Here is a 15,811-nt window from a genome sequence, read left to right as displayed (position 1 = left end):
GGTGAACCTCCGCCCCAGTCTCAAGTCTTTTGCAGACTCCAAGAGGTTTTCTTCCAAGATTGCCCTATATTTGGCCCTATCCATCTTCCCATCAACTTTGACCAGCTTCCCTGTCCCTGCTGAAGTGAAGCAACCCCAGAGCATGATGCTGCCACCACCATATTTGACAGTGGGTAGGTGTGTTCTGAGTGATGTGCAGTGCTAGTTTTCTGCCACACATAGCGTTTTTCATTTTGGCCAAAAAGTTCCATTTTGGTCTCATCTGACCAGAGCACCTTCTTCCACATGTTTGCTGTGTCCCCCACATGGCTTGTGGCAAACTGCAAACGAGACTTCTTATGCTTTTCTGTTAACAATGGCTTTCTTCTTGCCACTCTTCCATAAAGGCCAACTTTGTGCAGTGCAAAACTAATAGTTGTCTTATGGACAAATTCCCCCACCTGAACTGTAGATCTCTGCAGCTCGTCCACAGTCACCATGGGCCTCTTGACTGCATTTCTGATCAGCGCTCTACTTGTTTGGCCTGTGAGTTTAGGTGGACGACCTTGTCTTGGTAGGTTTACAGTTGTGCCATACTCCTTCCATTTCTGAATGATCGCTTAAAAAGTGCTCCATGGGATGTTCAAGGCTTTGGAAATCTTTTGTAGCCTAAGTCTGCTTTAAATTTCTCAATAACTTTATCCCTGACCTATCTGGTGTGTTCTTTGGACTTCATGGTGTTGTTGCTCCCAATATTCTCTTAGACAACCTCTGAGGCAGAGCAGCTGTATTTGTACTGACATTAGATTACACACATTTGCACTCTATTTAGTCATTAGCACTCATCATGCAATGTCTATGGGCAACTTACTGCACTCAGACCAAAGGGGGCTGAATAATTACGCACACCCCACTTTGCAGTTATTTTTTTGTAAAAAAATGTTTGGAATCATGTTTGGTTGTGTTCCACTTCACACGTGTACACCACTTTGTATTGGTCTTTCACGTGGAATTCCAATACAATTGATTCATGTTTGTGGCAGTAATGTGACAAAATGTGGAAAACTTCAAGGGGGCTGAATACTTTTGCAAGCCACTGTATCTGTGGGTGGTACATGCAGCTGATATCTCTAAGGCCCAATTTACACTTAATGAGTTGCATTGCAAAAATGTGATGCAGTGCAACGCAACTCAACGCAACCCAACATAATGTATTAAGCGTAATTAGGGCCTTAAAGAGGAACGCCAGTGAAAATAATATAATAAAAAAGTACTTCATTTTTACAATAATTATGTATTAATGATTTAGTCAGTGTTTTCTAATTGTAAAATCTTTTCTCTCTTTGCTTTACATTCAGATATTTATCAGATGGTGACATTTTTACTGCTGGAAAGTGATGTCACTGGAAGGAGATGCTGCTTGCTTTTTTGGCAATTGTAAACAGCTGTTATTTCCCACAATGCAACAAGACTCCCACATTATGATGTCAAGCCCTCAGTGCTGTGAGGCACTGACATTACATTGTGGGAGGGGTTTCACCACAAAATCAGCCATACAGAGCCCCCTGATGATCCGTTTGAGAAAAATAATAGATTTCTCATGGGAAAGGGGGGTATCAGCTACTGATTGGGATGAAGTTCAATTCTTGGTTACAGTTTCTCTTTAAGGTGCCCATGAACTTATTGATTTTCCCGTTCAATTATCTGCAGATTCAATCCATCTGCTGGGAATCACTTCCCCAAAATGTCAAATCGAATGAATTCCGATTCATTTTGTCAAAAAATCATTCAAAAGTTTTGATTGGACTAGATGGAAAATCTAGATCAATCAGGGCATGGCAGGAGCAGTGATAGATCGATGGCCCATGCCATAAAACAGTGCAACGCTGTGGTTCAATTAATTTTCAGTACATTTCCCAGTGTAATCTATTGAAAATTGATGCGCAGTGTGGTAGGAATTGATTCCTTCTGAATTGATTCCTTTTAGAAAGGAATCAATTGTTTTGGACCTTTGGGTGGAGCTAGGGATGACATTGTTCCCTGGCTAACTCTGCCTCTTATGGCTTGAATATGAATGTACATGTGCAGTACATGTGTGCACGTGCACTGAGTGTGTATACATAAACTAGAATATAAATTCTGGATCGGATTCTGCCAAAGGCTCCTGCTGATGAATCTGTGCCCCCTCTGAATGGGTGGTCTGGGTGTGTGTGTGGGAGCTCAGGTGAACTGGGATGGGTTTTGTGAAAGGAGACCATTCTGGGACAGATCCTGGGGCATGCCGGGGTCTCTCAAATGGGTCCAGATCTCCCCTAGGGTTGTGGCAGCCCTGGCGTGTCCAGAAGACCATGGTGTTGTGGAGGAACTGGGGTGTCCCCTGGACAGACATATAGGAGAACTGTCTCATGGTAGCCCTTACGAGGGGCTGGTGTTCCCCCAGCATTTTTGGGTCTTCTCTGTGGGGGTGGTCGGGGTTTTTTCTCTCTTCTTTCTCCTTTCTCTTATTTTTAAGCCAAATATCACCCTATTCAGTCAACTCAGGTTCCCTATCAAAGGCCTTCTTCCAATATAGTATGTACACATGCTTCCAAAAAGACTTCAATGGTGGAGCAGTCAAGACAGAGTAGATTCTGTAAATGAGATGTGGGACTTTAGATTGTTCTAGAGTCAATTATTATTAGCATTATTTAGTGTTTATATAGTCAATAATTCAAAGTTCATCAGGAGGGAAATGTAACGATTGGTGTAGCAACACAGACGTCTGGTTATTGTGTAATCTGCAGTATCACCAATAATCCAGGCACTATACCTGATTATGTGGTGATCTGCAGAATCACCAATAATACAAGTATAGCTAACAGGTAACAGAAGTGTATAGTGCTTGGTGCAACTGGATAACTGATTAGTTTAACTAGACCTCACCAGAGGAGCTGGTGTGTACTATCAGTAGAACCTCACCAGTGACAATGGCTCACTGGTGAGTGGAGTGGTCACACAGGCTAGGTTCGGTAACAGACAGGCAGGTACAGTACAAATTCGGCAGGCAAGAGAGTAAAGATAATTCAGGCAGAGTCAGCAACAGAATCAGATGGGCAGAAGTACAGAATCGATAAGCAAGAGCAAAGTCAGAAGTGAGCCAGAGTCGTACACAGAATATCAAGTAATAACAATATATAACAATCCTATTCTTGTGTGAAATCCCCGGTTTCCTCCCGGATCAAAGCACACAGGATACTGACTAAGGTCTGAGCGCTAACACTAAGTATTCACGACAGCAGACAGTTTGCAAGTGAACACCGAGGGCTTAAGAAGCAGAGGAGATCCTACAGCCGCGCCCACTCCCATCAACCAATCAGAAGCGCTGTGAGTCTCCTCTGACGTCAGCCGACCGGCAGGTCAGCTGACGCGCCTCCTCCCAGCATAAAGGTCCTGTCTGAGTGGGATACAGCAACCCTATGAGCCACTGATAATCCCGACCTCGGCGTGCTAAACGCCGGAGGAACGGGTGAAACACCCGCCAAGGGAACCGAGGCAGCTGCGTAGGCACCCCGACTGCCCGCAGCTGCATCTTCTATGAATGTTACAGGAAACGGGTTGTAACCCCACTGTCCGGGACAACCATGATTTGATCCTAAAATGTGTTAGAAGGTAGCCTCCAGTATTTGCAAACCTCTGTATAAATGAAGAATATAAAAAACCCTAGAATTTGGTTCACATATATCTCTTACAGGGAGATAATTGTTTTTTTCTGGTACTAAAATCTAGTACAGTGCCTCATCGCTTTGTAACCTTAATAAGAGAGACCTAGGAGCTTGAAGGCTATACTTAAATGTAAGATTCCTCCATGGCATGAGTGTATTTCTCAGCAGTGTTACTTAATTATCCTTTCCATCACAGAGTCCACCTTTCTCTCTCGCTCTCTGTCTTCTCCAACCCTTTAAAGGGAATGTCCAAGCAAAATAAAAAAAATGAGTTTCACTTACCTGGGGCTTCTACCAGCCCCATGCAGCCATCCTGTGCCCTCGTAGTCACTCACTGCTGCTCCAGTCCCCCGCTGGCAGCTTGCCGACCTCGGAGGTCGGGGGCCGCATTGCGTACATTTTTACGCATTCCCTCTAGTGCAGGAACATTAACACATACATTTTTACGCGTTACTGGTTCAATGCGTAAAAATGTACGCATTAAACCAGTAACGCGTAAAAATGTATGTGTTAATGTTCCTGCACTAGTGGGAATGCATAAAAATGTACGCAATGCGGCCCCCGACCTCCGAGGTCGGCAAGCTGCCAGCGGGGGACTGGAGCAGCAGTAAATGACTACGAGGGCACAGGATGGCTGCATGGGGCTGGTAGAAGCCCCAGGTAAGTGAAACTCATTTTTTTATTTTGCTTGAACCTTCCCTTTAAAACTCCATATCTTTTCTTTTCTACTATCAATCATTTCTCTTCCCACTCCACCCCCCTTCCCCGTTGTAAAATACTTTTGTATAATGGTGAGGCTAAGGAAATTTTGGCCCAAGTGATTGGGCCCTCTCAAGCACTCTATACGCAATAATTGATATGGAGTACAAAAACCAGCCAAGGACAGCTGTAGTGTCAGAGAGGTGTAAGTATGGGGAGGGAGACGGTCTGTTAAAGATTACCACTACTAAAAACACATATTGAGGTCATCATTACTAGCATAGCACATATGCAGAGCTAATACAGGAGGGCCTCTGTGGTCCATGGGACCTGGTGTGGTCACAACCTGGAGGCGACATAGCTCTAAGGATGAGTTTGAAAACTCCAGTATAGGTGGTTTATGTAGCTCCCAGTTAGGTAGCCAGTAGTATCCCGCAGTATAGGCAGCAAGTAGTAGCCCACCAGGAGGTAGCCAGAGAGGGCAGCCCAAGTAAATACAGTCAAGCAAGTCACCCCCAGTATAGGTAGCCAGAGAGGGCACCTCCAGTATAGGTAGCCAGAGAGGGCACCTCCAGTATAGGTAGCCAGAGAGGGCACCTCCAATATAGGTAGCCAGAGAGGACACCTCCAGTATAGGTAGCCAGAGTGGGCACCCCCAGTGTAGCTATCCAGAAAGGACACTCCCAGAATATATAGCCAAAGAGGGAATCCCCAGTATTAGGTAGTCAGGATGGGCACCTACAGTATTAAAGGTAGCTCACCTCTCCAGAATCCACTGAGGACACACAATACCCATTTTCCTCTTCCTAGGGATTCTGTCTCTATGGTGCTAGAGCTGGCTACCGCATAAGCATCATGAGATGACAGATGACGCTGCTGCCATGGCGACCAGAATTCCATTGGAATAAGATGGGTTGGGTGTGTCCTTGGTGGATCCTGGAGAGGTGAGTCACTTCACCACTCCACTGCTCACTTTGCGGGGACCCATTTTCCTCCCATCCACCACTTCATCCCGGGCATTGACTTACCTTGGCAGCCTCTTAAAACAGTCTTGATGCTGATATCTGGTGTGCAGTGAGTAGTGTTGTCATTATGGAGACTACAATGTGACCCTGAGAGCACTGCTTTCAATAAGGCCAGGTAGAAACCCAGAAGCTGATTTTTAATATTAATTTACTGTTCTGTAATTTTGTTCCTCAGATTGTTTATGCCTGACACAGCTTGCCGTCTTTCTGCCTTCCTTATGAAAAGATCAGGTCAAGGGGATGGATCAACAATTGCACAGTTGACCAGTATCTCCGCTTAACAACTTTTTCTGCCTTTTATCAGCAATGCCTGTGGTAAGTACTTTAAACTTAAAGTACCCCTGAACTGAAAGCGGGGGTTTCCATGCTAATAGTAATGTGTACAGTGCCTCCTGGGGTCCCCGCTCTGCTTTTCTGAAATATTTGACTGGAAAGAACATCGATTATGGGTGGGAAGGAAGTGGCAGCTATCCTCCTCTTCATGAGTTCAGGGTACAGTTCAGGGGTATATTAACTCATTCGCGTTCTGTCGTTTTCACTTGAGCAATGTTCACCTCCCATTGATTAGCCTATAACTTTATCACTACTTATCACAATTAACTAATCTATATCTTGTTTTTTCCGCCACCAATTAGGCTTTCTTTGGGGGGTACATTTTGCTAAGAGCCACTTTACTGTAAATGCATTTTAACAGGAAGAATAAGAAAAAACGGAAAAAAAATTATTATTTCTCAGTTTTCAGCCATTATAGTTTTAAAATAATACATGCCTCCATAATTAAAATTCACGTATTGTATTTGCCCATATGTCCAGGTCATTACACCATTAAAATTATGTCCCTATCACAATGTATGGCGACAATATTTTATTTGGAAATAAAGGTGCATTTTTTCCATTTTGCATCTATCACTCTTTAAAAGTTTAAAATAAAAAATATATAGAAATATTTCATCTTTACATTGATATTTAAAAAGTTTAGACCCTTAGGTAAATATTTACATGTTTTTTTTTTTATTATTGTAATGGTTTTTTTTATATTAAACATTTTATTTGGGTATTTTTGGGAGGGTGGGATGTAAACCAAAGTTTTTTAATGTAAATGTGTGTTGATTTTAATTTTTTTTACTTTTTGTTGTAGTTTTACTTTTTGGCCACAAGATGGCGGCCATGAGTTTGTTTACATGACGTCACTCTAAGCGTAACACACGCTTAGAGTGACGCATCGGGGAGGGAACGGCCAGAAAAAGCGAAGCTTCCGAGAGAAGCTGTCGCTTTTTCAGCGGGGGAGAGGAATCAGTGATCGGGCACCATAGCCCGATACATTGATTCCGTGGCTACTGAATCCGCGGCCGGGAGTGCGCGTGCACGCGCGCGATCGGACACGGGAGCGCGCGGTAGCGCGCATCGTTCCTGGACGTAGTTTCTACGTCCAGGAACCAAAATAGGTTAAGGAAAACAGAAAAAAGGAGCAGGCATTTCGGGAATGTGAACAGAGCGCTCCTATACATTAGTTTATGAACTGTGCTAACATCATGGTATTGATGTTGGGGTAAACTGTGGGAAAACAAAATACAATTTAGCTCTGTTTTTAGAAATTCACTTAATGTCTTATACAGTATAGGAGAAAAGCAAATGTAGATTAATCATTATATCTCACCTTTTGCATTTGTTATACTACAGTGTATATACAAATGTAGTTGTTTTTATCTGCTCATATATGGACCAGATGAATTAATATCTAGGAGATAATTTGCAGGATAAGTTAAGTTCTTCAGTTGTTTCCATTGATCTTTAGCTTGGAGATGCTTTAGTAAATCGGGGTCATTGTTACAAGACATCCCATTTTCTTTTGCTTTGCAAGTGGGTTATCTTATCTTTAATCACTGAAATTATCTGAGCAAATGTGCTGTGTACTTTTTCTATATAAAAAGCTCCTTGCCTTTTCTTTGGCCATTTATCTTTGTGTTGTGTAATTTGCCACCCATTAGCAGTATAACATGCTATCATATAGCATACAGAACAGAGTAATGATAGCTGTGCCAGATACAAGCAGCCTGATGTAAAGGAAAACAATACCCTGTCCCTGTTTTTTTTTATCCATTTGTTTCTTTGTAATGCCTGGTACACACCATGCAATGTCCCCTTAGATAGACGGGTCAAAGCAATTATTTCTGACCGGTATGATCTGATTTCCAATCATTTTTCTGAACGATTTTCCGATAACTTCTATACAAAACTGATCAGAAAAATGATCAGAAATCAGATCAGACCTGCTGAAAATAATCGATTCGACATGTCTATCTGACAGAAAATTGCATATTGTGTTCCAGGCATGAGATATACGTTTAATTATCTTTAATGTCTTATTTTGATTGCACACTTGATGTTGGACTGTCTCTACCATTTATCTGCTTCTTGGTGAATAATGAGTGTATGTTAAGCATACTATATATATTTTATGCTACAGGGATTGCAGGCTATTATTTTTTAGAAAGGGGGGTTAGGGGGGTGGGGGAAAGGGATGAAATGGGCCAAGCTATAATTCTGTAATCTCTATTTTCTCACTGACCCATCATAGCTGAACTTGTTTAGGGTCAGCCTATCAAAACATAAAAAGAAAAAAGAAAAACAAGTGGTTAGGTGTCCCTCAGTGGTATATAAAATAGTTTGCATTAAACTTAAAGTGAACCTCCGGACTAAAAATCTACTCAGCGGCACTGAAAAGGCTTGGTGTTTCTTTAACAGTTTCACAGCATCAGAACTTTGTTTTTCTTACCAAAGCATTATTTTTAGCTGCATTTTTATCTAAGCTCCACCCATCAAAGAAAAGCCCGGGCTTTTTTTCCCTGATGCTGTGCAGAGCATGATGGGATTGCCTATGTTGTTATTCACGTTGCCTAGCAACTGGGAGAGGTGCTCAGGACACAGGACAGTTGGAACTGTGTCTCATGCTCCCTGTCACCTCCTTTCAACCAAAAAGATGGCTGCCATCATGAAATCAAACAGTATGTTTGTTTAGGCTGGAGTTCCTCTTTAAGATAGCAAAAAGGACCCTGGAGAATTACAATAAAAAATATAAAATTGGTGCTTCATACGGTTGCTATGGCTCATGTGCTGTGTTACATTTTCAATACATCTAGTCCTGCATCACCATATCCAATGGTTCCTATGGGTATTGGCTCCACACAAAAGCAAATGTTAGCAGCAGACGTGGTAGACTAGTAGGACATATATTACAGCTTATGGACATAAGTAGTATAGCATAAGCAAAAGAGAGGGCAGCAGCAGTCAACAAGCAGCCTGGAATAAGGAAGCAGTTTAATAATGTGTCATATACTGCTCAAGATATTCATCAGGTTTAGTTTGTGGCTATCACCATTAATATACCTATACAACAGTTCTTCTTCCTCGTGTCCTCAGTTAGTTCATTGCTCCATGGCAAGTTCAGCCTCAGTTCCTGCTACCCTTTCTTCAAAGCATGTGGTTTCCAGCACATGATATCCATGTCTCTGTATAAGTGAGGGCGATGTGACCTCACAACAATTGCACTACTGTCATGCTGGTAATTGGCGAGGTTCTGTTGGGCTGCACATGCCCTCTAAACTATTATTTCTTGACACAGCATATCCGGTGACTGTTTCAATTCTGCCAAGTCAGTGATCCACCATTTGTTAGTTAGGTTTTTAGAAACTGTTCCATACTTGTACCGTTTACAATGTAAATGTTGTTTAGTGTGACACAACATATTACTGGTTCTGTTCTCCACCTGCACTGTTCTACTCTTCTGCTGTCTGTACAAACCCTTTATGTTCCCTGTCTCTGACAATATGTTGATTTACCCCAATCATTATGAGGTCTTTTTGTTGGCCCAATACAATATAAACTTATTGTACAATCTTTGTATAGCCTTATTGCATCTGTACAGTAGAGATGGTCAATGAGTTGCTAATATTTTCAGTTGGATGTAAATGTTGTGTTAACTTATGCACAATTTTGCAGCTTGGAATTGGACCTATCAAAATCATTAGCTACTGCATTCCATTGGTTAAATTCCACAGATTTGCATAACTTAACCATAACATTTCCATCAATGTGAAATTCTATCTGAGCATTGACCATCTGTATTGTAGTGTGAGGGCCTCCCAAAACATTCTAATGTTCTTGTTCTTCTTGCTTGTCCACATGCCTTTTTCTCCAGAATAAGCCCTACTCCAAAAAATAATCCCTAGTTTCAGTTTATAAAAAACTAATATAACTTAATATGTAACTTATAAAAATATATAAAACTCAATTTAACCGCATCTCGTTTATAGACATACCTCATACATCCAGTCCTGTGCCTCTCTATGTTCCTGGACATATGAGGTACGTCCAGTGCATAACACCGCTGTTTTCACCCCTGCGTTTTTATGTGTGCGCAACCATCACACGTGCACGTTCACGCTTGTGCACTCTTCTAACAGTGAATGAATGCTGCTACCAGTAGTCAGTCACATAAAGAAAAAGAAAATGTTTTTTTTTATTATTAAAGTGACAGTGAGAAATAAAGTATTTAAAGAAAAGGTTTGAACCCCTACCACACTAATAAACCCCTTGTGTCACCTATACTTGGCGTTAAGATTTATGAACACCTGTAATGGCTGCTGCCCATAGTGATTGGATTGCGATCACTAGGGCTACACCTTGGGGACCCAATGCTATATAGATGCATCAAAATGTTGTTGCCTAGCAACGCATCTATACATTACCCTAAACTGTGCACCCTAGCGATCACATGCAATTACTACAGATGCACAGACTAGCAATAATGGTACGCTACATGCCCAATTAGTGCTGAAATATAGTATGTATGGTATTGTTTTAACTGAGACAAGCCAAGTAATGTATTTTGAGGTGTTTTACAATTCTGGCACTTGTCATGTAAAAATTAGGATGGGGGAAACCTAAAAAGAAATTTGAAATTTTTGCATTTATGCCTTTTGTTCAATAAAGTGCCTGTAAAATTAAAAAATACTTAGAAAAAAATATAACCAAAAGAAAGTCTAGTTTGTCCTGAAAATGACGATGTATGTATCACTTTGATGGCACAGGTAATAAAAAGTTATTGCTGATTGCTGAACATTTAGATCCTTAACCAAGGAAAGCAGATCAAATAAATTGCACTCAAGAGACCCCACGAGACTCAAAACAATAAATAACGGTTGGCAAGTGCCAGGCTCTGTATATGAGTCGTTTTATACTATAAAGGATTCTTCTGAATTTTTCAATCGCATGCAAATTGCAAGATGCAAGGTCATCAGGAAAGTAGTCGCTCTCCACTGTCGCTCTCCACTGCCTCGTGATCACGGGTGACTCGTGCAAAAAAAAAAAAAAAATAGCCTGGTCACTGGGGGGGGCGGGGGGGGGGGGGGGGTGGTGTAAGCCTATGGTCCTCAAGTGGTTAATGGGCAAGTATTTTAACCAAGTGAAAAACAATATAGTCTGGAAAAATATATATTAAATGCATTTTAAAGTCTCCACACAAAATGAATTGTGATTGTGAACCATCTAGCTTGCCAGATTTTTAAAGGACCCTTTTAAAGAGCTGAATTGGATTTGCTTTTCATATATGTAGTATGCAATTATACATCATTCCTCTGAGTCAGTTATTGGTTTATGGAAAGTTAATGGGGTATCTTTGGAATACAGGGCAGCTACCCCTGCACCCCTAGTTCTAGAGACAAAGATGCATCATGAAATTGGGTTCTTTTGGAAACATGGATCATGATGACATTCACTTTCAACCTCTTGAATTTCTTATGCACTGCAGCCGGCATAAATCTCTGAGACACACACCAGCACTGGCTGTGATGCGAGATCACTAGGCCATCTGAGTTTCTTTCCTGCTTGCGAATCAGACGGCAGCCTATTGATTTCCATACTCTGCATTTCCCTGTGCAAAATGCAGCAAATGGCTCCCAGTGGAAATGGGCCCTAAATGTTTTGGCCCAGAGAGCTCAGTTGGTGGAGATATGTTGTCTGAAAATGATGTAAAGCACAATATAATAATACTAATAATTCTCACATTTGTATAGCACATTTCTCCAGTCGGACTCAAAGTATTTGAGAGCTGCAGCCGCTAGAGTGTGCCAGTAGGCAGTGTTACAGAGACTTGCCCAAAGACTCCTTACTGAATAGGCACTGGCTTACTTAATAAGAAGAGCTGAGATTGTGTACATAACACATGCTACGTAACCTTCATATGTTCTGGTAAAACTGCTGTGCACATGGTAATTTTACTACAGTTTTATGAATATGGCCCAATGTTACTGACAGAGATACTTGGGGACATTTTTTTTGAAAACATCAAAGTATTTTCAGGTAAAACATAGGATAAAATTATTTTCCAAATAACTTGAATTTATTAATAACAATTTTTATAACTAGTATTCATCAATATTCAACAAAAGATCCATAGGTTCATTTTTAGCATCACAATCCCAAAATACTTTTTTTCAAATCAAGAATTGGATTCAGAGAAAATGTTGTCCCTTAAAGAAAATCTGAAGTTAGAGGTATGTGGGGGTGGCCAATAGCCATATTTGTTTCCTTTTAAACAATACTAGTTGCTTGGCTGTCTTGAGGATGTCGTTGGCTGCATTAGTGTCAGAAGCAACAGAAGCTGAAACTACCCCATAACCAACACTTGAGACTACATGTTGATGCAGCCTGCCCTCATGTCAATGACCACAGAATTCACAGGGGCAGCCAGATAAAGGAGATGAATTGAGAGTGTAAGTCCCAAACTTTGTGAGTTGTGAAAGAGGAACACCTTTAGCACCACTATATTTTGGCAAAAGACTTGGCCCACCATGTCTGCAGCCGTGCTCACACTATGGGGTTGATTCACTAAACCGTGATAACTCATATAACGGCCGTTTTTGTGCGCATTTTCGTGTTTGCACGCGTTCGCAAATTATTGCGTGCAATCGCAAACTATTGCGCGAAAATGCCCGTGATATGAGTAATCACGGTTTAGTGAATCAAGCCCTATGTCTCCAGCTACGCTTTCAAGTCAAGTATGCCATGAATTATCATGCATTTACATGGGATGACATCTTCTGCAACACTTTACAGAGTACATAGTCATGTAATAAACTGTCCTCAGAGGAGCTCAAGTAGCATAGAGTGCAGGGGCGTAGCAATAGGGGGTGCAGAGGTAGCGACCGCATCGGGGCCCTTGGGCCAGAGGGGCCCCGAAGGGTCCACCCTTCATCACAGTATTAGCTCTCTGTTGGTCCTGTGCTGGTAATAATCACTTTTATAGATGCTTTGAATAGTAGTAATCCTTAAAACACTGTTCCCTATCTCCTTCTTGCAACTCTGACTCTGTGGTTGTCTTTGGCAGGTTTTGGTGCGCCAAATTAATTGTTATGTATAGAGTGCTTGGGGGGGCCCCATGTAAAACTTGCACCGGGGCCCACAGCTCCTTAGCTACGCCACTGATAGAGTGCCAAGTTGCAGTGGACTCTGGGTAGCATTCACTGCCTATTTGCAGGGAAGCAAAGCAGCATAGGGGGTGCCAAGGCACAGTGGGTGCTAAGTAGAATAAGATGCCAAGTCGCAGCGGGTGCTAAGTAGTATAGGGTGCAGAATCACAGCAGATGCTAAGTAGCATAAGGCACCATGTTGCAGTGGGTGTTAAGTAGCATAGGGCGCCAAGTTGCAGCAGAAGTGGGGTAGCATTGGGTGCCTGTTATCAAGAGAGAAAAGCAGCCTAGGGTGCAAAGTTGCAGTGGAAGCTAAATTGTTATACTTAAAAAAAAATAATCAGGATTTCATATTAAAATTTTGCCTTAATTATTGTGAAAGGCAATGAAGGCATGATCATTTTTTTATTTGCATCCGCTCTAAAAGAAAATGTGAGCCTCCATATCCCTCTCACTTCAGGTGTGCTTTACAGTTGAAATTAAAACAGTTAAATTAAATTACAAATTATATCAAGAAGTTAACAAGAAGCTATATACAATGGCCATGGATAATGTTTAAAAAACATCCATGGAACCTTTATTGTTAACAAAATTTAAAATGAAATGGACTCCTTGTCCTCATGCATGCTGATATTATCTAGACTAGGGAATCCAGAACCTACATGTGTGGTGCTCTGCCACAGAGCAATAGCATCCCTCGTGGTCCATAATATCAGGGATACTCTGCAAAAGCTGGGCAGGACCACCTTTTCTTTCCACCCTCCCCTATTTCAAAGCACCTTTGTCCCATTGCAACAAACTGAGCCATGCATTTCCTTGGCTCAATAAATTATCATCTCTATTTTATAACTTGTAAGTGTTTGTTTGGTGCCCAACAATTAATGAGATTTTATGCATTTGTTGACTTTTTTTTTAGCAAATGCAATACATTGTATAGGCTTCAGTGGATACTGGATACAGAACAGGTATATTCATTACCATGGGTTTAATGACAATGGCCATGAACATTGTAGTTACGATATTACCGTAATTATTTTGCTATTTAATAAAGATAATGTGGAGAGGATTAAGATTAATGATACAATTTCTGAAGTAATAATAGTTAGTACTTGGCCTATGTTAGGGTTATTTAGTGTTAGACATCATGTAGGGATTAAGCAAAGTGGTGAGATTTTAGTATGGATGATGGTTAGGTTAGTGTTAGGTTTTAGGTAGGTGGTTTGGCAAGTATTTTATGCATACTGGTGACAGTGCCAAGGCCATAACACCTACAGGATACATACAGTTTGTTCAGGTTTCTATATCTGCATCCAAGCATACTCTGATGATTAATTCTGCAGGCAATTATTAAGACACATAGGCTTTACCCTTATGGGCAATATATGAATATCCTGTCTGATCTGCTGACTGTCCTGTGCACACCATCTGCACTGTCCGATGTTTTCTACAGCCCTGCAGAAAGCACTAAAAGAACTGCGCAAAGCTTTCTATTTAAGTATATATTGACCTGGACTTGTTTTACTGACATGTTCAATTGAACAGCTATAAATTGCAGACAAGTGTCAGCTAATGAACCGATCTTGGATTTTCTTATCTTCTCTGTTACATCTTAATAGAAAACACTAGCTCTACAAAGAACACCATCGGCCTGCAATGTGGAATATTATGTCAAGACTCAAGACATCAACTCTGCTTTAGTCTAAGACATGTGCACCTGCATTAAACCAGGACTGCAGAAAGTACTGAATGACAGTGAATCATTGAATCCATTTCTTCTTGGGCAGCCTTTTCTGTTAACCAGTTTACTGCGTGGGAAGCTGGTATAACATATTCCAAGTAATCCTTAAGCCATTTTTAGCCTCTAAAGTTATTCTTGGACAAAACTTTGGTTAATGAATCCTTTGTAAACACATATACAGTCGGTGCTGGTTGGCTGTGTTAGCATTGCAAGCATATTTTCAGTTTGGTAAGACGGGCATGTGAAAGAGTTAAGCTGACCCAGATCAGGCTATGTAAAGAAATGCCAGTCCCAGTTCCTGTCATCAAGACTTCTAATCTGGTCTCAGTCTTGTCCTGCTGGCCCTTCAGCTAAGTGCAGTTTCCTTGCATTAAATCAGCAGCCTTTCCTGACAGCTGTTGTGTGTGGACTGCGGACAGAGGGAGATCTGAACTTGTCCTGCCTTCACTCTGATGTATTGTCTGGCAACATATGTGGGATTTGCCTGGCAGTGATATCAGGGGGTTTGAAGCTATTTATGAAGTTAAATCTGTTTGCTTTTTCCTTACCTCTTGTACTATTGTCTGTTTAACATTTCCCCTTCCCAGCTTTATCACATGTGTTTTCATTTCAACACGAGGAAAGACCTAGGTTAGCAGTCATCAGTCATCATTCTGATCTAAGCAGGACTAAAGATGTATTACATATTAGCCCACATCTGTGCATGTGACTAAGATTTACCAAGCTTGCTGGAAAAAAACACTTAGGAGTTGGCACAACCATCAACTCAGCGCCATTTCAAGTGACTTTGTTTAAAGATTAGAGTTGGGAAACCGGAAGACCGAACAGAAGAGGAATGCCGGGCACTGTCCAAAGCAAGTGATTTATTTAATCCACAAGTTATACAGAGTTGGTGCAAATGCAGATATACCAGGATAGTTGATGTGTGTTACACAAAGTGTGGGCATTCAGGTGGAAAAGGACTGGCACAACAGTCGTTTCATGTCTTCCTAACAGTTGTTTTTGTAATGCATCCGTATTGGAGGAGGGTCAGATGGAACGCAGGTAATCAACACTTAGTGCCTCCCTATATCTTGGCACATCTGCTTTGTACCAACACTGTATAACTTGTGGACTAAATATATCACTTGCTTTGGGCAGTGTTCACTGCATCGATTCAACATAATGAAATAAACTAAATATAATAGAACAAAAGAAGCA

This window comes from Hyperolius riggenbachi, chromosome 1, assembly GCF_040937935.1.
Source record: "Hyperolius riggenbachi isolate aHypRig1 chromosome 1, aHypRig1.pri, whole genome shotgun sequence".
NCBI classification, from domain to species: domain Eukaryota; kingdom Metazoa; phylum Chordata; class Amphibia; order Anura; family Hyperoliidae; genus Hyperolius; species Hyperolius riggenbachi.
The sequence above is the reverse complement of the archived record's forward strand: the minus strand, read 5'-3'. Positions refer to the sequence as shown.